This window comes from Ranitomeya imitator, chromosome 9, assembly GCF_032444005.1.
Source record: "Ranitomeya imitator isolate aRanImi1 chromosome 9, aRanImi1.pri, whole genome shotgun sequence".
NCBI classification, from domain to species: Eukaryota; Metazoa; Chordata; class Amphibia; order Anura; family Dendrobatidae; genus Ranitomeya; species Ranitomeya imitator.
In genome coordinates this window covers 107,591,414-107,616,832 of record NC_091290.1, presented here as the reverse complement: position 1 = coordinate 107,616,832, position 25,419 = coordinate 107,591,414, and the positions used below count along the sequence as shown (strand labels likewise).

General features: G+C 42.2%; 1 long non-coding RNA gene across 1 annotated transcript; it reads right to left on the bottom strand.

Moving 5' to 3' along the window:
• Positions 1–24,889: 24,889 nt before the first annotated feature.
• LOC138649449 (uncharacterized) lies at positions 24,890–25,192 on the bottom strand. Its single transcript, XR_011315318.1, has 3 exons — positions 25,139–25,192; positions 24,989–25,051; positions 24,890–24,913 (listed from the first exon to the last, which is right to left on the bottom strand). It is a non-coding gene; the product is annotated as an uncharacterized lncRNA (long non-coding RNA).
• Between the last annotated feature and the right edge of the window lie 227 nt (positions 25,193–25,419).

The window sequence follows — 25,419 nt, the reverse complement described above, 5'->3', positions numbered from 1 at the left end:
CTGTTGAATCATGTGTTACTCTATGCTATCTTTTTTATCTGTACAAGTTCCTTCTGAAATGTGAAGTGCTGCGGAATATGTAGGCGCTATAGAAATAAAGCTGCAGCTCCATGGCTGGAGGAGAGTATAGTCCAGATATCGGTTTGGCAAAGTGGAGCTTATCACAACTTGTGAGCTGTGCTCACAGAAAAGATGAGTTCCGGAGAGTATAAGCAAAATTTTTTATTCTCATCCATGAGTTTCGGTGCCAGACCGGCAGCTTTTTCATGATAAGAACAGTGTTCATAAAAATAAAAGTATCTGAGAACAGACCACATGGAGTGGAACTACAGAAATAACTGAGAATAGATTATGTGAAACTCGAATCACCCACAAACAACTGAGAATGGAATATCTCTTTTTAGATAAAGGTGGTGATGGAGCCATAATGACATATTCCTGGCTTAGGTTTCTCTAGCTTTCCCGTAGACTTGCGACTTTTACATTACCTGTAAATATCAGTAAAACTTTTAAAGCACCTGTCATAAAAAGAAATAAGGAAACAGTTGGTGATGATGATAATTTGCAAAAGTTTTTTTTTTTTTAATTATGAGAAGAAAATAGAACGAACTTTCACAAAAAACAAAACTAAGACATCGTAAGTGGTGAATCACTCGCTTTACCTGATTTCAACTTAGAGGGTTATTTTTTGTGTGTTTTAGCTACAGCTATTGCACAGGTTTTGATGTAATCTAAAATGTTTTCTTCAACCTTTTGTTATATTGTATTTTTACATGCCGTGTGAACTTCTGAAAATTGATATTCTCTGTAGAGCAGAAATCTATTAACATCCAACAGTCTTTGGCAACATTTTTCATGATAACAAAGAGCTATGTTCAATATGGATTTTTCTTTTCCATACATAACAGAATAATAGCAAAACCCTGTTACACACTGTAGGAACTACTAATATAATTGAAATCCATACCAACAGAAGCATCAGTTTATCATATTTTATTCCCTTTGATGCCTAGATTAAATAATCAAATCTGCTGTAATGTCTTCTGTAGTCTATCTGATGGGTAGTGATGAATGGGTAGTATTATGTTAATGGTCTGTACCTTATTTTCTTGCTGGTGTTTTGACAATTTATCACCAGGATAATAGCGAATAGTTGTTTTGCTGATATGCAGAAATAGTATATTTCAGACTAACACACAGAATTATGAAAGCCAAACTTCTCATCTTTCCTCTATGTCACTCAACCACTTCCCCAATCTTACAATTCTGCTTATTCACGATAAACTTTCATTCCTTCTTGTTTTTCAAATCACGCATATAACCCCTTTTTACTTCTACCTTTGAACGCTTTCTGAAACTGGCCTGTGTCTCAAAAATAATGTTATTAAAAATATAGGTGCATTATACTACCCACTTCTTGGGTTCTCAGGTGAGTCAAATCACTCTAGAGTATAAATGACCGGACCTGTGGATGTTTAGGCTCGCCGGTGTTCAACGCATAAACAGGAAAACAGTAGGTTCCGTTCCAAACTTGAACCCTGATCTACACCCAATAGAAGTCAATAGGGATCCAAACTTCAGTGGTTTAACATGGCTGTAAAATTATCATAGTCAAGGCTAGGGGGCTGCAAAAGGAAGCTAATTGGGGTAAGAGCAGGCTATTGACCTGCAAACAAATGTCTATAGAGAAATTACTTAAAATAACACAGAATTAAAAAAAAGAAAAAAATTGAATCATGAACCAGGAGACAGAGGTCCAAGTAGAGCAGGTGTTTGAGGAGGAGGTGGCTTTTGTTGTAGCTTCTTATGTTCTGACCCAAAGTCAGATATGTCGGATCACCAGTGATGCTGAATTAACAGATTAGGCCCTTGAATATTGAGCACTCAGAGAAATGAACTACTGCTCGTTATTTGCTTGAGCATCATGGTGCTCCAGATGCTCGTTACTCAATGAGTATGTTTCAAATGCTTGAGTGTGAGCTTGAATCCCCACCCCATATGTTTGGTGCTTTTAGAAGTGTAGCTGCGTATTAGCCATGGCTTCAGCCACATTTACATTTCTTTTAAATACAACAATAGTCATTCTTAGGTCTATTTATAATCAATAGTAACACTGCTGTTAGCAGCACTTAGGGAGAGATTGTGCTGAAGGGATCATGTAGGACAGGAGAGGGTGAATTGAGCGTCCTTTATGCTGCAGCCTGAAACTCATATCAGGGTTAATAGTATTCTTTTTTCTGTTAATCCTACAAATTGTTCTGAGCAGGGAAATAGTATACATAATTTTTACTGTGGCAGTTGTTCATCAAAAGCATACAGCCAGACTTGGTTGGATCTCAATAGAATATCGATATTGATCTTACAGTGTAACCAGTCCATCTGAGGTCGGCACATTTTCCTGCCATTGGAATACTGCAATTGTTTTCAGCAGTGAAATTTTCTACAGCATTCATCATGCTGCATTTGTACCTCAAAACTCACAAAAAAAACTTGCTTGGCTATAGATAGCATTGCTGTATTGATACTGCAGTCTAAGAAGTCCATCTGAAGTGGGCTAATTTTCCTGCTATTGTAACACTGCAATTTTTTTCACCAGTGAAATTTATACTGCATTTAAGGTGCTGCAGTTGTGCATCAAAACAAAAAAAATTGTTTGGTTAGAAATAGCATCGCTATATTGATAAAATGTGTTACTTTTTTATATATTTTTCTTGAGTGGTGTGTTCTGATACCTTTGTATCTTTTGGGTTAGTGCTATATTGATAATGCAGCTTAAGAAGTCCATCTTAGTTTGGCCAATTTTCCTGCTGTAATAAGACCGAAAAGTTTTCTCAACAGGGATATATCATACGTAATTTATAATGGGCAAGGCACATGGTAAGGGACAAGGAAGTGGACATGATGCTGATGGTGAGTGCAGAGGATAAGACCTGGCCAAGGTGAAACTGTGCCTGCAATGGGAGCACAACAAACACACACATCATGCTGGTCTAGCTTCCTGCTCCATTTTGTAGGAGGGTGTCGAACACCACTCTTGAAGCCAGACCAGTGTGAAAAGTTTCTTGGAAGGATTGCAGATAATGCTTCCAGTCACTTTGCCAGCACCACAGTCTTCCACGCGGTCCAGACTCAGTAGTCGTGATTCTGGGTTACATAATCCTCACCCTGATTCTCCTTCCTGCCACCATGCCAAGTGTCTGGATACAAGTAATCAGGCACGTGGACTCTCAAAAAGCTGTTCATATTTGGATTTATAGATTCTGGCCCCTTGCCTTGCACGTTTTAAACAGTTCATGAGGAGATCACATGTAGCTATGTCCAAATATTTGAGCATCCATGCTCCCAAGAAGGTGAAAGTGGGAAAATGCAATTAGTGCCACCAAAACATGGATGATGATGAGGCACAATTGCCAACAAGTGTTGTTGTTATGTTAGCAAGTCAAGAAGAGGACCAGTGTTTGAAGTAGAAGACGAGGTGATTAACGATAAAGTCACTGACCCAACCTGGGAAGGTGACATAGAAACAATATCTCAAATACAGATACCATAATGTGATACCGCACATCAGGCCCAGAAAGTAGTATCCGGGACAAAGATGAATGGTATCTTCTGGAGCTCCTACAAGCTATCAAAACGACAAAGAAATTGAAGCAAACAACCATATAGTATAAAAAATATATATTAAATTTTATTAAATTCCATTATAAAAAATATTAGACAGTATTCCGAACAGAGCAAAATAAGGGGTTAATGGTGCACCTTGAGTGATGGCACCCCCAGGACAAGAACATAAGACCGCTATTCCATATATGGTCCACACAAGGACCCAAATAGAGGTCTTATGTTCTTGTCTTGGGGGTGCCATCACTCAAGGTGCACCATTAACCCCTTATTTTGCTCTGTTCGGAATGCTGTCTAATATTTTATATAATGGAATTTAATAATATTTAATATATATTTTAAAATACTATATGGTAGTTTGCTTCAATTTCTTTGTCGTTTTGATAGCTGGGAAGGTGACATGCAGAGTTTGGACAGCAGCACACAGAGGGCAGGATCTACAGAACTACAACAGGCAGGAAGAGGCAGTGGGGTCGCCAGCGACACAAGGTGGGCAACTGTTCCATAGGGCACCAACACGAGGTGAAGTTGGCAAGCCAAGGTTTAGGTGTTTCTGAGACTGGTGCTTTTTTAAAGACCATCCAGTTAATCAAGAAAAGGCCATTTGCTATGCCAGCATCAGCAGTGGGAGCACAACTACCAGGCTGACCACCACCAGCATGCTTAGGTACATGCAAAGCACCCGACTACTTGGGCCAAACTCCAGGGCCCAAAAAAGTGTCTGTGGGTGACACCACTGCCTCTTCCCCTGATCTACGTGCATGCCAATCCTCTATCCATGATTTAGGCAAAGATGCCTTCCATCCTGCACCTGTTGTTGCACACTTGCAACCACGTCTACATCCATGTCCCAGCGCAACGTTCAGTAGTCCCTACCACAGTCCTTTGAACGCAAGTGTAAATACGTAGCCACCCAGTCACAAGCCACAACACTATAATGCCACATTTCCAGACTGTGTGCCCTGGAAATGTTGATGTTTAGGCTATTGGAGACAGAAGCTTTCTGCAACCTCATGGCTAAGGCCGTCCCTCGGTACTCAGTCTCCTGCCACCACTATTTCTCCCGGAGTGCTGTCCCAACCTTACACAAGCGTGTGTGCCATAAAATCAGTAGTGCCCTGAAATATGCTGTTAATGGGAAGGTCCACTTAAGAACAAACACCTGAACAAGTGCTTGTGGCCAAGAAAGCTACATTTCCTTGACGGCACAATGGGTGGACATTGTGGACGGAACATGTTCTATCGTCACCAAGGACAGCGGTCCATGTTTCAATGAGGGTTGCTCCTACCCTCGACAGCAGTTCCTGCAACTCCTCCTCATCCCCTCCATCTCAGAAACGTAAACATTAGAGATGGGGGAACCCAAACAATAAAGTTCGGCATCCGTACCGAACACCTACTGTTCAGGCATGGACATCGAACACAGACTTCATCAGGAAGTCTGTGTTACTGTTTGGGTTCAGCTTCCAACTGCCATCTGGACGTATGTCAACTCAGCAGTCTTTTCCATGATCATAGAGCCTACTGAAACAAACTAAAATACCTTTTTAAATGCTTTTGAAGCCTTTGCAGGTGTTTTTGCTAATTATTCTAATTTACTGAAATAGTGACTTTTGGATTTTCATTGGCTGTAAGCCATAATCGTCATCATTAACAGAAATAAATACTTGAAATAGATCACTGTTTGTAATTACTCTATATAATATGAGTATCACTTTTGGTATTGAAGAACTGAAATACATTAACTTATTGATGATATTCTAATTTTGTAAGAAGCACATGTATATATATATATATATATATGTCATGATCCAATTCTGAGGTTGTGTTCAGCTGTCTTGTCTCTGGACTGGTCATGTGGGAGTTAATCCTCTCTTCATTACCCTCAACATCCCTGCTCTCTGCTCAAACATTGACCATACTCTGGGACTGCGAGCTATGGAATAGTATTGAACTAGAGATTCCTTGATTAAATCTAAGCAGAGATCATTTCTGTTAGATGGACTTTGCTTTATTTTTGAGCACAACCTTTTCATGTTCCAAGATGTGCTGTACAATATAGTACATTACTGTTGGTTGATAGATGACCTATTTTTAATTTGGAAGGGTACAGAGACAGAAGCTCATGAATTCACCAAAGAACTAAATAAAAATTATTGGCTGTTAACTTCTTTGGAGAAAAAATTGTGTTTCTCGATCTTGAAATATACCGCAGGGGCCAATCAATTGAAAGTAAAACACACTTCAAATCTGTGGATGCTAATGGTTACCTTGAAAATTTTAGTTCTCATTATTCAAAATGGAAAAAAAATATTCCTACTAGTCAATATAGATGTCTCAGACATAACTGCACATCTACTTCTGACTATGCATCACAATCAACTATTTTTGCTACTATATTCAAGGAGAGTTGGTACTCAAATGAATTAGTTGAAAGATTGTATTTTGATGATTTCAATTTGACCCCTCAAAAATGTCTCAATGGTTCTTCAATAAATAAAAACAAAAATAAATAATTCCAAACTAATAAGGAATAAATGAGATGGGAATATAGCTATATAACTACTTATAACTAGAGATAATTGAACTTGCTTGCAAAAACATTCGCCAATCTCAAATTCGGCACAAACGTAGCTCATTCGGGTTCATGTTCGTATTCCCAAGCATTTTTCCTAAAAATCAGCAAAAATAAGCCAAAGTTCAAAAAATGACTGAGTTCACTAAGGGCTCTTTCAGATGTCAGTGTTTCTGGTAGCAGCACTGAGCACAAAACGTCATGCACATGTGCATACTGATGACACACGGATGACATCCCAGTGTCATCTGTGTTACATGTACCGACGACTGGGAATCAGCAGTTCTGTTTGGATAGTTCTCCATTGCCAGGTGCTGAAGTGAAGACAGCTCACATCACAGTCCCCAGCTCGTGCTGCGATCAGCACTAGCAGGGGACAAAGTTGAGAGTTGTATTCAACTGTTAACAGCAATAGCAGGCAGCAGTTGATGGGAGTGTCCAATAGCCACCAGCTGCACTATAAATAAATAATAAAAAAAGATGTAAGATTACCCTGTATTTCTGATAACCAGCCAAGCAAAACTGACAGCTTTAGGCTGCAATAGGGTTGAGCGACTTTTACTTTTATAGGATCGGGTCGGGTTTCACGAAACCCGACTTTCTCAAAAGTCGGGTCGAGTGAAATCGGCCGATCCTATAGAAAAGTCGGGGTCGGCCGAAACTCGAAACCCAATGCAATGGGATACTATGGTTCCCAGGGTCTGAAGGAGAGGAAACTCTCCTTCAGGCCCTGGGATCCATATTTAAGTGTAAAATAAAGAATTAAAATAAAAAATATTGCTATACTTACCCTCTGACGCACCCTGGTACTAACCGACAGCCTTCCTTCCTTAGAATCAGCACGTGAAAGACCTTAGATGACGTCGCGGCTTGTGATTGGTCGCGCGACCGCCCATGTTACCGCTCACGCGACCAATCACAAGCCGCGACGTCACCGAAGGTCCTTCAAGCGCTGATTCTTAGGAAGGAAGGCTGCCGGAAAGAAGCAGGGCACGTCCGAGGGTGAGTATATTCCTATTAGGTACACATGGTCAAAATTGTTGGTCCCCCTCTTTTAATGACAGAAAAACCCACAATGGTCAAAGAAATAACTTGAATCTGACAAAAGTAATCAGAAATAAAAGATCTATGAAAATTAACAAATGAAAGTCAGACATTGCTTTTCAACCATGCCTCCACAGAATTAAAAAAAAATAAATCTCATGAAATAGGCCTCGACAGAAATGATGGTACCCCTGAAAATAATATGACAAAAGGGACATGTTAAATCAAGGTGTGTCCAGTAACTAGCATCACAGGTGTCTACCATCTTGGAATCAGTGAGTGAGCCGTATATAGGGCTACAGATACTCACTGTGCTGTTTGGTGACATAGTGTGTATCACACTCAACATGGACCAGAGGAAGCGAAGGAAAGAGTTGTCTCAGGAGATTGGAAAGAAAATTATAGACAAACTTGTTAAAGGTAAAGTTATAAAACCATCTCCAAGCAGCTTGATGTTCCTGTGACTACAGTTGCACATATTATTCAAAAATGTAAGATCCATGGGACTGTAGCCAACCTCCCTGGATGTGGCCGCAGGAGGAAAATTGATGACAAATCAAAGAGACGGATAATATGAATGGTTACAAAAGAGCCCAGAAAAACTTTGAAACAGCCTTCTTTCTTTTCTCCATGCTCAATGTGGTACACACAAGGACACAGGACAGAGGTTGAGCCAACTTTAATCCATGTCAACTGGCTGCAAGTGTGATTTAGTTATTGCCAACACCTGTTAGGTGCCACAGGTAAGTTACAGGTGCTGTTAATTACACAAATTAGAGAAGCATCACATGATTTTTCGAACAGTGCCAATACTTTTGTCCACCCCCTTTTTTATGTTTGGTGTGGAATTATATCCAATTTGGCTTAGGACAATTCTTTTTGTGTTTTTTCATTTAAGACAAATTAAATGAAGATAATAATAACAAAAAAATTCTGCTTGCAATCATTTTCAGGAAGAAACTGAGCATTATCTGACAGAATTGCAGGGGTTTCAATACTATTGGCCACAACTGTAGTATATACCTGTATGTCATCTCCCCTGTATATAATATATACCTGCTGTATGTCATCTCCTTCTGTATATTGTATATACCTGTGTGTCATCTCCTCCTGTATATAGTATATACGTGTATGTCATCTCTTCTGTATATAGTATATACCTGTATGTCATCTCCTCCTATATGTATATATATTTACCTGTATTTCATCTCCCCTGTATATAGTATATACCTGCTGTATGTCATCTCCTCCTGTATATAGCTATGTGTCATCTCCTCTTTTATATAGTATATACCTGTATGTCATCTCCTCCTGTTTATAGTATATACCTGTGTGTCATCTTCTCTTGTGTATAGTATATACCTGTATGTCATCGCCTCCTGTATATAGTATATACCTGTATGTTATCTCCTCCTATATATAGTATATACCTGCATGTCATCTCCTCCTGTAAATAGTATATACCTGTAAGTCATCTCCTCCTGTATATAGTATATACCTGTGTGTCATCTGCTCCTGTATATAGTATATACCTGTGTGTCTTCTCCTCCTGTATATAGCATATATTTGTGTGTCATCTGCTCCTGTAAATAGTATATATCTGTGTGTCATCTCTCCTGTATATAGTATATATCTGTGTGTCATCTCCTCCTGTATATAGTATATACCTGTGTGTCATCTCCTTGTGTATTAGACATCGTTCACACGTTATTTGCTCAGTATTTTTACCTCAGTATTTGTAAGCTAAATTGGCAGCCTGATAAATCCCCAGCCAACACGAAGCCCTCCTGGCAGTATATATTAGCTCACACATACACATAATAGACAGGTCATGTGACTGACAGCTGGCGTATTTCCTATGTGGTACATTTGTTGCTCTTGTAGTTTGTCTGCTTATTAATCAGATTTTTATTTTTGAAGGATAATACCAGACTTGTGTGTGTTTTAGGGCGAGTTTCATGTGTCAAGTTGTGTGTGTTGAGTTGCGTGTGGTGACATGCATGTAGCGACTTTTGTGAGATGAACTTTGTGTGGCGACATGCGTGTAGCAACTTTTCGTGTGTCGAGTTGCATGTGACAGGTTAGTGTAGCAAGTTATGTGCAGCAAGTTTTGCGCATGGCGAGTTTTATGTGGGGTGCGTTTTGAGTATGTGCAAGTTTTGTGTGAGGCAACTTTTGCATGTGTTGCAACTTTTGGGCATGTGGCAATTTTTCCACGTGTGCAAGTTTTGCATGTGACGAGTTTTGACTGTGGCCGTCGCTGATTGGTCGTGGCAATGGTCGTGGGTGTTTTGCCATGACCAATCAGCGACTTGGATTCCATGACAGACAGAGGCCGCGACCAATGAATATCCGTGACAGACAGACAGAAAGACAGAAGGACAGACAGAAAGATGGAAGTGACCCCTAGACAATTATATAGTAGATATATATATATATATGTATTCTATGTGTATATATCTGTTCTATCTATACTATTATAACCTGTCAGTGTGATTTTACTGTACACACACATGAATCGCTGGCCTATCTACCTATTTATCTACTATATATATATATATATATATATATATACATATAAATATATATATATATATATATATAGTGGGGGAAATAAGTATTTGATCCCTTCCACATTTTGTAAGTTTGCCCAGTGACACAGACATGAACAGTTTATAATTTTAGGGTAGGTTAATTTTAACATTGAGAGATAGAATATCAAAAATAAAATCCAGAAAATCACATTGTATAAATTATATAGATGTATTTGCATTTTGCAGGGAGAAATTAGTATTTGATCCCCTACCAATCATTAAGAGTTCTGGCTCCTACTGACCAGTTAGATGCTCCTAATTAACTCCTTACCTGCATTAAAGACAGCTGTCTTACATAGTCACCTTTATAAAAGACTCCTGTCCACAGACTCAATTAATCAGTCAGACCCTAACCTCTACAACATGGAACAAAGAGCCTTATAAGGATGTCAAGAACAAAAGGCTACAAAACCAAGAGTAAGACGCTGGGTGAGAAAGAGACAACTGTTGGTGCAATACTAAGAAAATGGGAGAAATACAAAATGACTGTCAATCGACATCGATCTGTGGGGTATCCTTAATCATGAGGAAGGTGAGAGATCAGCCTAAAACTACACGAGGGGAACTTTTTAATGATCTCAAGGTAGTTGGGACCACAGTCATCAAGAATATCATTGGCAACACACATTACGCCGTAAAGGATTAAAATCCCACAGTGCCCACAAGGTCCCCATGCTCAAGAAGGCACATGTGCAGGCCCATCTGAAGATTACCATTGAACACCTGGATGATTCTGTGAGTGACTGTAAGAAGGTGCTGTGGTCAGATGAGACAAAAATTGAGCTCTTTGGCATTAATTCAACTCGCCGTGTTTGGAGGAAGAGAAATGCTGCCTTTGACCCAAAGAATTCTGCAAATAAAGAGCTCCGATCTGGCATCAGTCGAACATTCCTTCGGCGGATATTAGCTACTCACAAATGGAACCCTTACAAAATCCAGCTGCTGCAGCAACTCAACGAGGATGACCCAGACCGTTGAGCTGAATTTGCAGAAAGGGTAAAACAAAAATTGGAACAGGACCCTCAGTTTACACAGAACATTATGTTCAGTGATGAGGCAAACTTTTTTGGGTGGGCCATTTATATGGATACACCTAAATAACATGGGAATGTTGACAGTTTTCTTGCGTACGGTGTCTTGCATTGAAATCTGCTGCAATGACCCAGGTACTGCATTCACCAGACATCAACACAATTTCTATCCACTCCTTATGTGTTAACCTCTGCGACATGTCAATGGCTGTAAACAAAGAAAAACTTGTAAATATAGTTATATAGTTAGTTATTATTAAGGTTGAAGTAAGACTATAAGTCCATCTAGTTCAACCCATAGTCTAACCTAACATGCCCTAACATGTAAAGAATGTAAAGAACTCATGAAAGAATAAAGTTACGCTAAAACCAAGCACACTATTGTTTTTCTTATGAAATTCTCAATAGGTTTGACGTGTCACATGATCCTGTTCCCATTGGAAAAAATAAAGTTGGAACCAAAATGGCCGACTTTAAAATGGCCGCCATGGTCACCAGCCATCTACAAAAATTTTCCACCTCCCATATACTAATTTGCTACAAACAGGAAGTTGATATCACCAACCATTTCCATTTTATTTAGGCTTATCCATATACATGGCCCACCCTGTATATGTGTGTGTGTTTTGATGAATATTTCCTTTGAAAATGATGTGTAAATGACAGAGAATTGCCGTATGTAAAAGCTCATGTTAAAATCGCATTGCAGTCAGATAGCAATGGCACTGCACTCGGATGTAAATCAGATGCTAGGTGTGATAAATCGGATTGTACCCGCTCGACACTCGTGCGACTCTCGGGAGGGATTTTCGGACCGATTTTTCATATGTTAAGTGTGACCAAGGCCTTATGGGTTGAGGGTGCCGTGACCCACTGGTAGAGCCCATAATATTTCATAACAGCAGAACTCCTCAAAAGTGACCTAAAAAATAAGGGGTGCAGTGATCATACTGACACCACCGGTGTGTCACAGAATTTTATATCATTGGACAGTGAAGAAACAATAATTAAGCTTTTCCCACCAACATTTCATTTTAGCCCCAGATTTTACATTTTCAGATGGGTAAGTGGGTAAAAAGGACACAAAAATTTGTCACTCAATTTTTGTTAAAAGTGACAGCATTTCATATGTGGTTGTACAGTACTGCTTTGCCATACGGCGAGACTCGGGAGGGACAGAGTGCGATTTGCCTCCTGGAGCACAGATTTTCCTAGAATAGTTTGTGGACTTCATATACAGAGCTCCTATGTGCTAGAAGAACAGAATCTCCCATGAAGAGACCCCATTTTCAAAATTATACCCTTTTGGGAATTTATCTACAGGAGTAGTGAAGATTTTGACTTCATGTGTGTTTTCCAGAAACAAGCAGTAGTGGAAGTTGCTGAGTGAAAATTGCAAACTGCCATTGCAATGACCAGTACGTTTAAGTGACCAGTACTTTGCAGTGCCCAGCTCATGCTTCTGCAGACATGTTCCCGTAAATTAGGCGGTATGTTATCCCTACAGATATGCCAAACATGTGGATGCTACATGTGGTTTATTCACACTAGGGCTCAAAGGGCAGGGGGCATTTGGATTTGAGAGCTCAGAAATTGTTGGATTTCTTTTGGGGGGCGAGGAGCCATGGGGCTTTTGCAGAGCCTTTGTACTACCAGTAACAATGATGCCCACTATATTTCCGTTACCAGATGATACATCAGAAGGGGGACTTGCTTTTTTGTGGATTGAGCTGAAACTTTTACTATGAACATGTTACATAACAGTTTGCATCTGTGACGTGACATGATTCAGATGATACCACCGAAGGATCCATTCACTGTAATGAGGCAGCAGAGTTCCTCTGGACTACGCTTGGTCTCTGTTTAGCGATGTCCTTCTCTTCAGAGGTGCACAAACCTATGGCCAATGGCACTTTTATTCGCATCTTAAAAGATGAACACTGTCAGATGATTGGTCAGAGGGCGTCCAAAGTACCTCCATCTGACTCATTATAGGGAATCTTTCACCAAGAGTTCTATCTGTAGCAAGTATTTTAGAAATGTATATGGAAAACCATATGTAAGCAATTAGGGTAGAGGGCAGGATAAATGCGCTCCAAGACTCAGGGCCAGCTCCAGGCTTTTGAGGGCCCCAGGCGAAAGATTCTCAGTGGGTCGCCCTTAACACAAACCACGATTCATGATGTACATAGTATATAACACAGCCCACATAGTATATAACACAGGCACTTCACGTAGTATATAGCACAGCCATGTAGTACATAACACAGGCAGCCAACATAACACAGCCACGTAGTATATAGCACAGCCCATGTAGTATATAACACAGGAACCCCACGTAGTATATAACAGAGGCACCCCACATAGTATATAGCACAGCCCACAAAGTATATAAAACAGGCACTCCATGTAGTATTTAACACATCCCACGTAGTACATAACACAGGCAGCCCACATAGTATATAGTACAGCCACATATCATATAACACAGCCACGTAGTATATAACACAGCCACGGAGTATATAACACGGCCACATAGTATATAACACAGCCACATAGTATATAGCACAGCCACGTAGTATATAACACAGCCCACGTAGTATATAACACAGCCATGTAGTATATAACACAGCCACGTAGTATAGCACAGCCCATGCAGTATATAACACAGTCACATAGTATATAGCACAGCCACATAGTATATAAAACAGCCACGTAGTATATAACACAGCCACATAGTATATAACACAGCCACATAGTATATAACACAGCCACGTAGTATATAACACAGCCCCGTGACGTAGTATATAACACAGCCACATAGAATATAACACAGGCAGCCCACGTAGTTTATAGCACAGCCAGCCATGTAGTATATAGTCTACAAGCCCAAGCATCACTCAGATGCCATACTGTAGGTCTGTGTAGTGTAGGACTGCAAGTCCCAGGCAGTCTGCATCCCCCGCAATGCTTTGGGACCAGGAAGGAAGACTCACTGCTTCACTTTCACAGTCACTCACGACTCACGCCATCGCCGTCGCCCCCTACCGTTGTGGACACAGGGTGCACTGACTGCTGCTCAACTATCTGCTGCTTGGCGCTGCCACACTGGACCTGGACGGTGGACCGTTTTGCAAGGATCAGTGAGCTCTTAGGATGACGAGCTTGTCCTCACTCTCACTCAGAAGCGATGACCGCCGGCCCGGAAGTGACTTTCTATGGTGAGTATTCCTGCAGCTGCGCAGTGTCAGTCCCCAGAGAGCTCTGTGTGCCACCTCCTGCTGCCGGGGATGTCATCTCCAGCTCCACCTATGAGTCCTGGCTGGGAGTTTACTGTGTAGTCACACAGCACAATAGCACAGGGATGTAGTCCAGCTACGGGGCCCCCCAGGACCACATGATGTGCACTTGCCCGTGTGCGCCGGGTGCTGACGCTGACCCTGCCGAGACTTACTGGATTCTTTGGGAGGCAGAATGAACAGATCAACAGCTCGTGATGAATTGGCTTTGTTTATTTTGTACACTGTTCCTGGTGTGGCATAAGTGATTAGACTACTTTATACTTTGGGTCGGTGCGATTACAGCGATACCAGATTTATATAGTTTTTTTTTATGTTTGGCTGCTGTCACACACAAAAAGCGTTTTTTGTTTTTTTTCCAAAAACTAGTTTTTGCATCACCATATTTGAGAGCTATAATTTTTCCATATTTTCCATATTTCTGCCGACAGAGTTATGTGGGCTTTATTTTTGTGGGATGAGTTGACATTTATATTGAACCATTTTCAGGCACATGACATTTTTTGATCACTTTCTATTCCAATTTGTGGGAGGCATAATGAGCAAAAAACAGCACCTCAGGAATTGTTTTTTGTTTTTTTTATATATATGCTATTTTGCGTGTCATAAAATTGATAAGGCAGCTTTATTCTTTCGGTCAGTACGATTGCACTAATTCCACACATATTTTCTTTTACATTTTTACACAAAAAAACTTTTATAGAAAAAAATAATTATTTTTGAATCACTTTATTCTGAGAGCTATAACTTTTTCTGCTTATTGAGTTGTATGGTGGCTTTTTTTTATGGGACAAGATGACATTTTTAGCCATAACATTTTTATTTACATTTGTTTTTCTGATTTCGTTTTAGTCCACTTCTCTTTGGCAGCATGATAATAAAGCATCCTTTTTTCTTTTTTTTTTACGGTGGTCATAGAATGGGTTAACTAGTGTGACATTCTATAGGGCGAGTCATTCCGGATGCAGCAATACTAAATATTTATACTTTTTTTCTTATCAATATTTACTTAAGGTACAATATATATGTATTTTTTATTATTTTATAATTTTAAAATATATATTTTACTACTATTTTTTACTTTTTTTTACTTTTTTTTACTTAGCCCCACTATGCAACTTTCACTTTTTGAAGTCTGTTCGTAATTCTAAAGCTAGAGCATTGCTATGCTTTATAACCTGTCAGTGCTGCAGACACATGTTAGTTAGATCATGCACTGTACATGATCTTGCAAAAACCCGAATGCTGTCATGATGACATCAGGTCACCATGGAAATAATTGGGCCTCCGCGATGATGTTGCAGGGGTGTCGATCGATAGTAGAGGGAGGCCCCTCCATCTTCCTGCCTTCTAAATGCTACGATCGATATCAATCAAAGCATATATGGGTTTAAAGTGCCGGGAGTGGTGCGGGCACCACTCCTGGCACTGAGTGCCGGGTGTCAGCTGTAAGAAATGCTGAACACCCGTCGGCGATCTCGCGTACACAGCACCTGTGTGCGCAAAATCGCCTAGACATATCCATATGTCCAAGGTCGAAAAGTACTTACGAACCTGGACGTAAGGACACATCCAACATCTTGAAGGGGTTAATAAAAAAGTCATATTTTTTTTACACATTTGTTTGATTTGGCTTACTTCATCTACTTTTTAGGACAAGGGTAAAAATCTGATGTTGTTTTAGGTCAAATTTATGCAGAATTATGAAAAATTATGAAGAGTTCAAAACTTTTCAACACCTCTATACATATCTAATGTTTCTTTTCAAACAGTCGATCCTTGTCATTGCATTTTATGGTTTCAATTGGGGTTCATCTGAAACAAGTTTTTTCTGGGATTCAGTAAGGGTATGTGTCCACTTTCAGGATGGCCGGCGGTATCGCCGGAGCGGCTTAGCCGCTCTTCGGTGAGCCCCGCCCCCTTTCTGGGACGCGATGATGCCGGATGTGTTCACAGCACACATCCGGCATCATCGCTCCCCACCATAGGGCCCTGTGCTATATCTTGCGGCGACGCAGCGTCGCCGCAAGATATACGGACATGCTGCGATCTGAAAAGACGCGCAGCATGTCCGGAGTCGCAGGGCCGCTGGATGCGTGTTACCACGCATAGTGGAGACGGGATTTCATTAAATCCCCTCCACTATGCTGTAACATCTGGACGCTGCGTGTCTGACGCTGCGGCTCTATGCAGCGTCAGACACGCAGCGTTTTCTGCACGTGGACACATACCCTAAGAATCCCCAAACATGATAGGAAAGCAGTGTGACCATGGCCTAAGCATCAACTGAGGTTGACTAAAGGCCCCGTCACACACAGTGACACTTAAGCGATTCCGACAACGATACGACCTGTCCGGGATCGTTGCTGCATCGCTATGATATCGCTGGTGAGATGTCAAACAGAGCGATCTTCCCAACGACGCAGCAGCGATGCGGCGACCTGTAGCGACCTGTACAACGATGTCGTTTGTCGTTGTGACCCTTTCACATGGCTGCTATGATAACGATACAGACCTCGATGAGGGACGTCTTGTGTGACGTTGTAGTCACACAGGCGTGCCTTTGTGTTGCCTTGTCCGCCCGCATTCAGTTAATTGGTGGTCACTACTGCGTTCTGATTGGTCGGCGGCCTAGCCATATGAGGCGACACGATAGCTCTTCCGTCCTTTGTTCCTGAGCGCGTGGTGGTGGATTGCAGATCGTTGTAGAGTTCTCCGGCCTGCGACTTCTAGCGCGTGGTGGTGGATTGCAGATCGTTGTAGAGTTCTCCGGCCTGCGACTTCCATTCGTTGCTATTCTTCAAAGGTTCTTCGTAAATCTATACTTTGTGCACGGTAGGTATCATTTGGGGTCTCAAATGCGTTTCCATTCCCTTTCCATTCCCTTGGCACCTATTAATCTGCTATCTTTGCTCTGGAAGGAGGGAGGGAGTGCTTTGTTGGTATCTGTGTATATATACTTTAGCACATGGAGCCATTTTAGGCAGTCTTGTGGGCACAGAGTGACCGCAGACAGGGTTACTAGGCCTTATTTTTTAAATAATAAATTTGGCTCTATGCCGGTTCCATTTGCATGGCAGGGGTACACAGGCAGCATTGGTGTGGTCGGTGGAGGACTATTGGAAGGAGGGACTGCAGACTGGCAGAGATTATTAGGAGGCCAGGCGCATTGTTCTTTATTTTACATTCACAGTAGTGTGGCTCATACATAACTCTTTTCAAAATGTTATTTAAAATTTTCCATATATGCTCACTGTATGCTATTCTTTCTTTCAGATGTCTTTCAATACCGAGGAGTTTGTACGGGAATTGATTGAGATGTATCGATCCCTGCCCTGCCTTTGGCAGATTAAATCCGCTGACTACAGCAACAGAAACAAGAAGAGGGAGGCATTTGCCAAACTTGTTGCTCTGTTTCAGCAGCATAACCCCAGCGAGAAGGTGGATGAGAGCGTTGTCCGGAAAAAGATCCAGGGTCTACGCACAGTTTATAAAAAGGAGCTCAACAAGGTGGTGAGGTCTAAGAAGTCTGGTGCCGCCACAGACGAGGTTTATGTGCCATCGTTATGGTACTTTGACTTGCTTGGCTTCACCCGTGACCAGGAGCTCCCGCGTACAATGGCATCTTCAATGCGGCAGACCCTGGATGAAGACCCTGTGATCCCGACTGACACCCCTGTTGGAGATGTAAGTACCTTATTTGCTTGCTTCCCTGTAAAAAGCTTTAAAACTTGGTCTCTCATGCCATAGTCGAGTAGAAAATAGTAACTAAGTTTTTCCCTCTTTTATTATGCTGCATTTTATCCAAGTTATCCCTTCCACTTCAGATAAGTAAAATCCTTAACTTTTTGGCCCCACTCAGTGCTCATACCGTTGAATGAAAAAAATCCTATCCTGTACTACTAGTTTCTCCCCTTAATTCTAAATTTTCTGTTCCTGCAGCAAGATCGGCATGATGATCTGTCCACCCCGACAAGTGAGGACCTGCTGGGAGATGAACCAAGCCGGGCGGAGGCTACTGAGGGGTCTACTGAAGACCCTGCACCCTCAACCCCCAACACACCTTATGTACCACGGCGGATAAACAATGGTCGTAAAAGAAAAGAAACCGTGTCGCCATCAACAGAGTTGGTCACTTTGGCGAAGCAAATGTTAAGCCAGCAGAGCCAAAGTACCGTTGACAGCTTTGCCAACTTTGCCGCTGATCGGCTAGGGAAGCTGCAAGACCAACAAAGGATACACGCCGAGAGGGTGATTTTTGAAACTTTGAGCAAAGCGGCAGCTGGACAGCTAGATGAAAGTTCAAGTGTGCAAAGTTTTATGGACCGTTCTGTCATGATTCCAATGGCAGGGAATCACAAAAGGACAAGCACCAACGAGCTCTAGGGTGATGGAACCTGAGCTGACCGCGACCCTAAACCTGAACACACAAATAACAATAGCCGGGGAACGTGCCTACGTTGATCCTAGACGTCTCGCACCAGCCGAAGATCTAACTTCCCCTATTAGAAGAAACACAGACCTCTCTTGCCTCCAGAGAAATACCCCACAGGAATAGCAGCCCCCCACATATAATGACGGTGAAATGAGAGGAAGGCACATACACAGTATGAAAACAGATTTAGCAAAATGAGGCCAGCTAAAACTAGATAGCATAGGATACAAAAGTATACTGCGCGGTCAGCAAAAAACCCTTCAAAAAACCATCCTGTAATTACTTGAACTCATGTTCCAACTCATGGAACATGAGGAGCAATTACAGCCCACTAGAGCAACCAGCAGCAAAGAAACAATTACATGCAAGCTGGACAAGACAAAAATAAAGCAAAACGTGAAACAAGAAAATCAAAAACTTAGCTTGTCCTGAAGATTACTGAAGCCAGAAGCTGAGGTAACAAAACACTCTGATAACCTTGATAGCCGGCGGGGAAATGACAAGAAAGCCCGGTTAAATAGGAAACTCCCAAATCCTAATAGAACAGGTGGACACCAGAGACAGCAGAACACAAATCACCCAGTACCATCAGTAACCACCAGAGGGAGCCCAAAAACAGAACTCACAACAGTACCCCCCCTTGAGGAGGGGTCACCGAACCCTCACGAGAACCACCAGGGCGACCAGGATGAGCCCTATGAAAAGCGCGGACCAAATCATCAGCATGAACATCAGAGGCAACCACCCAAGAATTATCCTCCTGACCATAACCCTTCCACTTGACCAAATATTGGAGTTTCCGTCTGGAAACACGAGAATCCAAGATCTTCTCCACAACATATTCCAATTCTCCCTCCACCAGCACCGGAGCAGGAGGCTCAAGCGAAGGAACAACAGGTACCTCATACCTCCGCAACAACGACCGATGGAACACATTATGAATAGCAAACGATGCCGGGAGATCCAAACGAAACGACACAGGGTTAAGAATTTCCAAGATCCTATAAGGACCGATGAACCGAGGCTTGAACTTAGGAGAAGAGACCTTCATAGGAACAAAACGAGAAGACAACCACACCAAGTCCCCAACACGAAGTCGAGGACCCACGCGGCGACGGCGATTAGCAAACTGCTGAGCCTTCTCCTGGGACAACTTCAAATTGTCCACCACATGACTCCAAATCCGATGCAACCCATCCACCACCATGTCCACTCCAGGACAATCAGAAGGCTCCACCTGACCAGAGGAAAAACGAGGATGAAACCCCGAATTACAAAAGAAAGGAGAAACCAAGGTAGCAGAACTAGCCCGATTATTAAGGGCAAACTCAGCCAGCGGCAAAAAGGTAACCCATTCATCCTGATCAGCAGAAACAAAACACCTCAAATAAGTTTCCAAGGTCTGATTAGTTCGCTCCGTCTGGCCATTCGTCTGAGGGTGGAATGCAGACGAAAAGGACAAATCAATGCCCATCTTAGCACAGAACGTCCGCCAAAATCTAGACACAAACTGGGATCCCCTGTCAGAAACGATGTTCTCCGGAATCCCATGCAAACGAACCACGTTCTGGAAAAACAGAGGGACCAACTCAGAGGAGGAAGGCAACTTAGGCAAGGGTACAAGATGAACCATTTTAGAAAAGCGGTCACACACAACCCAGATGACGGACATTTTTTGAGAGACAGGGAGATCCGAAATAAAGTCCATGGAAATGTGCGTCCAAGGCCTCTTCGGGATAGGCAAAGGTGACAACAATCCACTGGCTCGAGAACAGCAAGGCTTAGCCCGAGCACAAACCTCACAAGACTGCACAAAAGAACGCACATCCCTCGACAAGGAAGGCCACCAAAAAGACCTGGCCACCAAGTCTCTAGTACCAAATATTCCAGGATGACCTGCCAACGCAGAAGAATGGACCTCGGAGATGACTCTACTGGTCCAACTATCTGGAACAAACAGTCTCTCAGGCGGACAACGATCAGGTTTACCCGCCTGAAACTCCTGCAAAGCACGTCGCAAGTCTGGGAAGACGGCCGACAAAATCACCCCATCCCTAAGGATACCAGTGGCCTCAGAATTTCCAGGGGAGTCAGGCACAAAACTCCTAGAAAGAGCATCCGCCTTCACATTCTTTGAACCTGGCAGGTATGAAACCACAAAATTGAAACGAGAGAAAAACAGTGACCAACGAGCCTGTCTAGGATTCAGACGCCTGGCAGACTCAAGGTAAATCAGATTTTTGTGATCAGTCAAGACCACCACACGATGTCTAGCACCCTCCAGCCAATGACGCCACTCCTCAAATGCCCACTTCATGGCCAAAAGTTCCCGATTACCCACATCATAATTCCGCTCAGCGGGCGAAAATTTTCTAGAAAAGAACGCACATGGCTTCATCACCGAGCAATCGGAGCTTCTCTGTGACAAAACCGCCCCCGCTCCAATCTCGGAAGCATCAACCTCAACTTGGAAAGGAAGCGAAACATCAGGCTGACGCAACACAGGAGCAGAAGAAAACCGGCGTTTAAGTTCCTGAAAGGCCTCCACAGCCGCAGGAGACCAATCAGCAACATCAGCACCCTTCTTAGTCAAATCCGTCAAAGGCTTAACAACACTAGAAAAATTAGTTATAAAACGACGATAGATATTAGCAAAGCCCAAGAACTTCTGCAGACTCTTAAGAGATGCAGGCTGCGTCCAGTCACAAATAGCCCGAACCTTGACGGGATCCATCTCAATAGTAGAAGGGGAAAAAATATACCCCAAGAAAGAAATCTTCTGGACTCCAAAGAGACACTTTGAGCCCTTTACAAACAAGGAATTAGCCCGCAGGACCTGAAACACCTTCCTGACCTGCTGAACATGAGACTCCCAGTCATCAGAAAAAACCAAAATATCATCCAAATACACAATCATAAATTTATCCAGATATTCACGGAAAATATCGTGCATAAAGGACTGGAAGACTGAAGGAGCATTAGAAAGTCCGAAAGGCATTACCAAATACTCAAAATGGCCCTCAGGGGTATTAAATGCGGTTTTCCACTCATCACCTTGCTTTATTCGTATAAGATTATACGCACCCCGAAGATCAATCTTAGTGAATCATTTAGCCCCCTTAATGCGAGCAAACAAATCAGTCAACAAAGGCAAAGGATACTGATATTTTACGGTAATCTTATTCAAAAGACGATAATCTATACAAGGCCTCAAGGACCCATCTTTTTTGACCACGAAAAAAAAACCTGCTCCCAAAGGGGACGAAGATGGACGGATATGTCCCTTTTCCAAGGACTCCTTAACATAATCCCGCATAGCAGTATGCTCTGGCACTGACAGATTGAACAAACGACCTTTAGGAAATTTACTACCAGGAATTAAATCTATAGCACAATCGCAATCCCTGTGAGGAGGAAGCGAACTGAGCTTAGGCTCCTCAAAAACATCCCGATAATCAGACAAAAATACAGGAACCTCAGAAGGAGTAGATGAAGCGATAGAAATCGGAGGTGCATCATCATGAACCCCCTGACATCCCCAGCTTAACACAGACATTGTTTTCCAGTCAAGGACTGGATTATGAGTTTGTAACCATGGCAGACCAAGTACTAGAACATCATGTAAATTATACAATACCAGGAAGCGAATCACCTCCTGATGAACGGGAGTCATACGCATGGTCACTTGTGTCCAGTACTGAGGTTTATTCATAGCTAAAGGTGTAGAGTCAATTCCCTTCAAAGGAATAGGGACTTCCAGAGGCTCAAGACTAAACCCACATCGCTTGGCAAATGACCAATCCATAAGACTCAGGGCAGCGCCTGAATCTACATAGGCATCGACGGAAATGGATGATAATGAGCAAATCAGAGTCACAGACAGAATGAACTTAGACTGTAACATACTAATGGCAACAGACTTATCAACCTTTTTTGTGCGTTTAGAGCATGCTGATATAACATGAGCTGAATCACCACAATAAAAGCACAACCCATTTTTCCGCCTATAGTTTTGCCGTTCACTTCTAGACTGAACTCTATCACATTGCATTGTCTCAAGTGCCTGTTCAGAAGACACCGCCAAATGGTGCACAGGTTTGCGCTCCCGTAAACGCCGATCAATCTGAATAGCCATAGTCATAGACTTATTCAGACCTGTAGGCGAAGGGAACCCCACCATAACATCTTTAATGGCCTCAGAAAGGCCATCTCTGAACTTTGCAGCCAGGGCGCACTCATTCCACTGAGTAAGCACTGACCATTTCCGAAATTTTTGACAATATATTTCTGCTTCATCTTGCCCCTGAGAGAGAGCTAATAAAGCTTTTTCAGCCTGAATCTCCTGGTTAGGTTCCTCATAGAGCAAACCCAATGCCAGAAAAAACGCATCCACATTAAGCAACGCAGGATCCCCTGGTGCCAATGCAAATGCCCAATTTTGAGGGTCACCCCGCAGGAAAGATATAATAATCTTAACCTGCTGAGCAGGGTCTCCAGAAGAGCGAGATTTCAAAGAAAGGAACAGCTTGCAATTGTTCCTAAAATTCAGAAAACCAGATCTATCTCCAGCAAAGAACTCTGGAATAGGAATTCTAGGTTCAGACATAGGAGCATGTACAACAAAATCTTGTATATTTTGAACCTTAGCAGCAAGATTATTCAAGCTGGAAGCTAAACTCTGGACGTCCATGATAAACAGCTAAGGTCAGAGCCATTCAAGGATTAAGAGGAGGAAAAAAAAATCAGCCAGGTTGCAATTAAGGCTAGGCAGCAACCTCAGAGGAGAGAAAAAAAAAAAAAACTTCCTCAGACTACTTTTCCTCCTACTTCAGCCCAAACATTTTTTGGCCGGCTATACTGTCATGATTCCAATGGCAGGGAATCACAAAAGGACAAGCACCAACGAGCTCTAGGGTGATGGAACCTGAGCTGACCGCGACCCTAAACCTGAACACACAAATAACAATAGCCGGGGAACGTGCCTACGTTGATCCTAGACGTCTCGCACCAGCCGAAGATCTAACTTCCCCTATTAGAAGAAACACAGACCTCTCTTGCCTCCAGAGAAATACCCCACAGGAATAGCAGCCCCCCACATATAATGACGGTGAAATGAGAGGAAGGCACATACACAGTATGAAAACAGATTTAGCAAAATGAGGCCCGCTAAAACTAGATAGCAGAGGATACAAAAGTATACTGCGCGGTCAGCAAAAAACCCTTCAAAAAACCATCCTGTAATTACTTGAACTCATGTTCCAACTCATGGAACATGAGGAGCAATTACAGCCCACTAGAGCAACCAGCAGCAAAGAAACAATTACATGCAAGCTGGACAAGACAAAAATAAAGCAAAACGTGAAACAAGAAAATCAAAAACTTAGCTTGTCCTGAAGATTACTGAAGCCAGAAGCTGAGGTAACAAAACACTCTGATAACCTTGATAGCCGGCGGGGAAATGACAAGAAAGCCCGGTTAAATAGGAAACTCCCAAATCCTAATAGAACAGGTGGACACCAGAGACAGCAGAACACAAATCACCCAGTACCATCAGTAACCACCAGAGGGAGCCCAAAAACAGAACTCACAACACCATTCATGGCAGCGAATGAATGAAACGCCTCAGGAAATGCGTGGCACACCATCACACCGTCAATTTAGATCACACCTGAACATGCCGCTTGCCCCTCCACCACAATATCCAAGGTTTTCTCATTCTTTTCTTGGGCAGTTATCATCTCCACCCAGCCAAGGATTTTTGAACGGTGAAAACCATTATGAAGAATTATAGTTCCATTGAATATTTCAGGTTATAAGTGTAATTGTAGTATACTTAAGTTATTTTATATTAAAGAGTTAAATTTAAATGTTACTTTATGTTAAAAATTGTTATAAATAAAATTGTTTTGATAATTCTAAACTTGCAGCCTGCTTTACTGAATTCAGCATATACTCATTTGCAGGTCTAGTAGGCGGGGTAATGGGCTGGGTGCATGTATACAGATGCATACATATAATGAGTGTGCGTGATGAAACATGTTTGTTGTTTTTAACAAAGCGTACACATCAGGGGAGATAAACTGTTATTTTGTTTTATAAACAATATTAACATACCAACAACCTAATAACAAAATACAAAATAAACAAAATACAAAACCATCAACAAAAAAAAAATTAATGGCTGCCGCTCTGCTGTTGTGCAGCCGCAAAACGATCCAGCATCACTCCGTGCTGTTTGACTTGCTCAGCCAGTGTCCCCTGTGTCATCATCATCCTCCTGTGTGATGCCTGGAGGTCCTCTAATGTTGGGATTTCTATGGAGGGAATGGTAAAACTTAGTTTGTACATGCATCTAACTATCATGTACGTGTTTGCTATTTAACACTTACGGTTTCCGGGTAAATCGGGTGAGGAAGAACTAAGGGACCACCCGGATCCTCTGGCATCACCGCCTAGGGAAAGATACAACACTTCATAGTACACGACAGTCTTATCCTTTTACGAGTTGTATGGACCTTTTTTTTTAGTGCAATAATTACCGGGGGGCATGACTTCACCCATGTCACGGAGTGATGCTGGCGAGCCTGTTGTTGGTGACGAGCCTGTAGTTGACTCCTGCTGGGGCTCCGGGTCTGCTGGTGCTGGAGAAAAATAAAAATATTACATTATTACATACCTGAGGTGCTGCACTGTAATTACTGTTGTAACAAATGTGCCGCAATATACAAGGCCGGATTTTTGGTCATATGATCAAAGGCCTCATTTGTATGCAGGACTGTGCACGAGGCGTGCGTAGCCGAGCCTGGTGTGTGCACGAGGC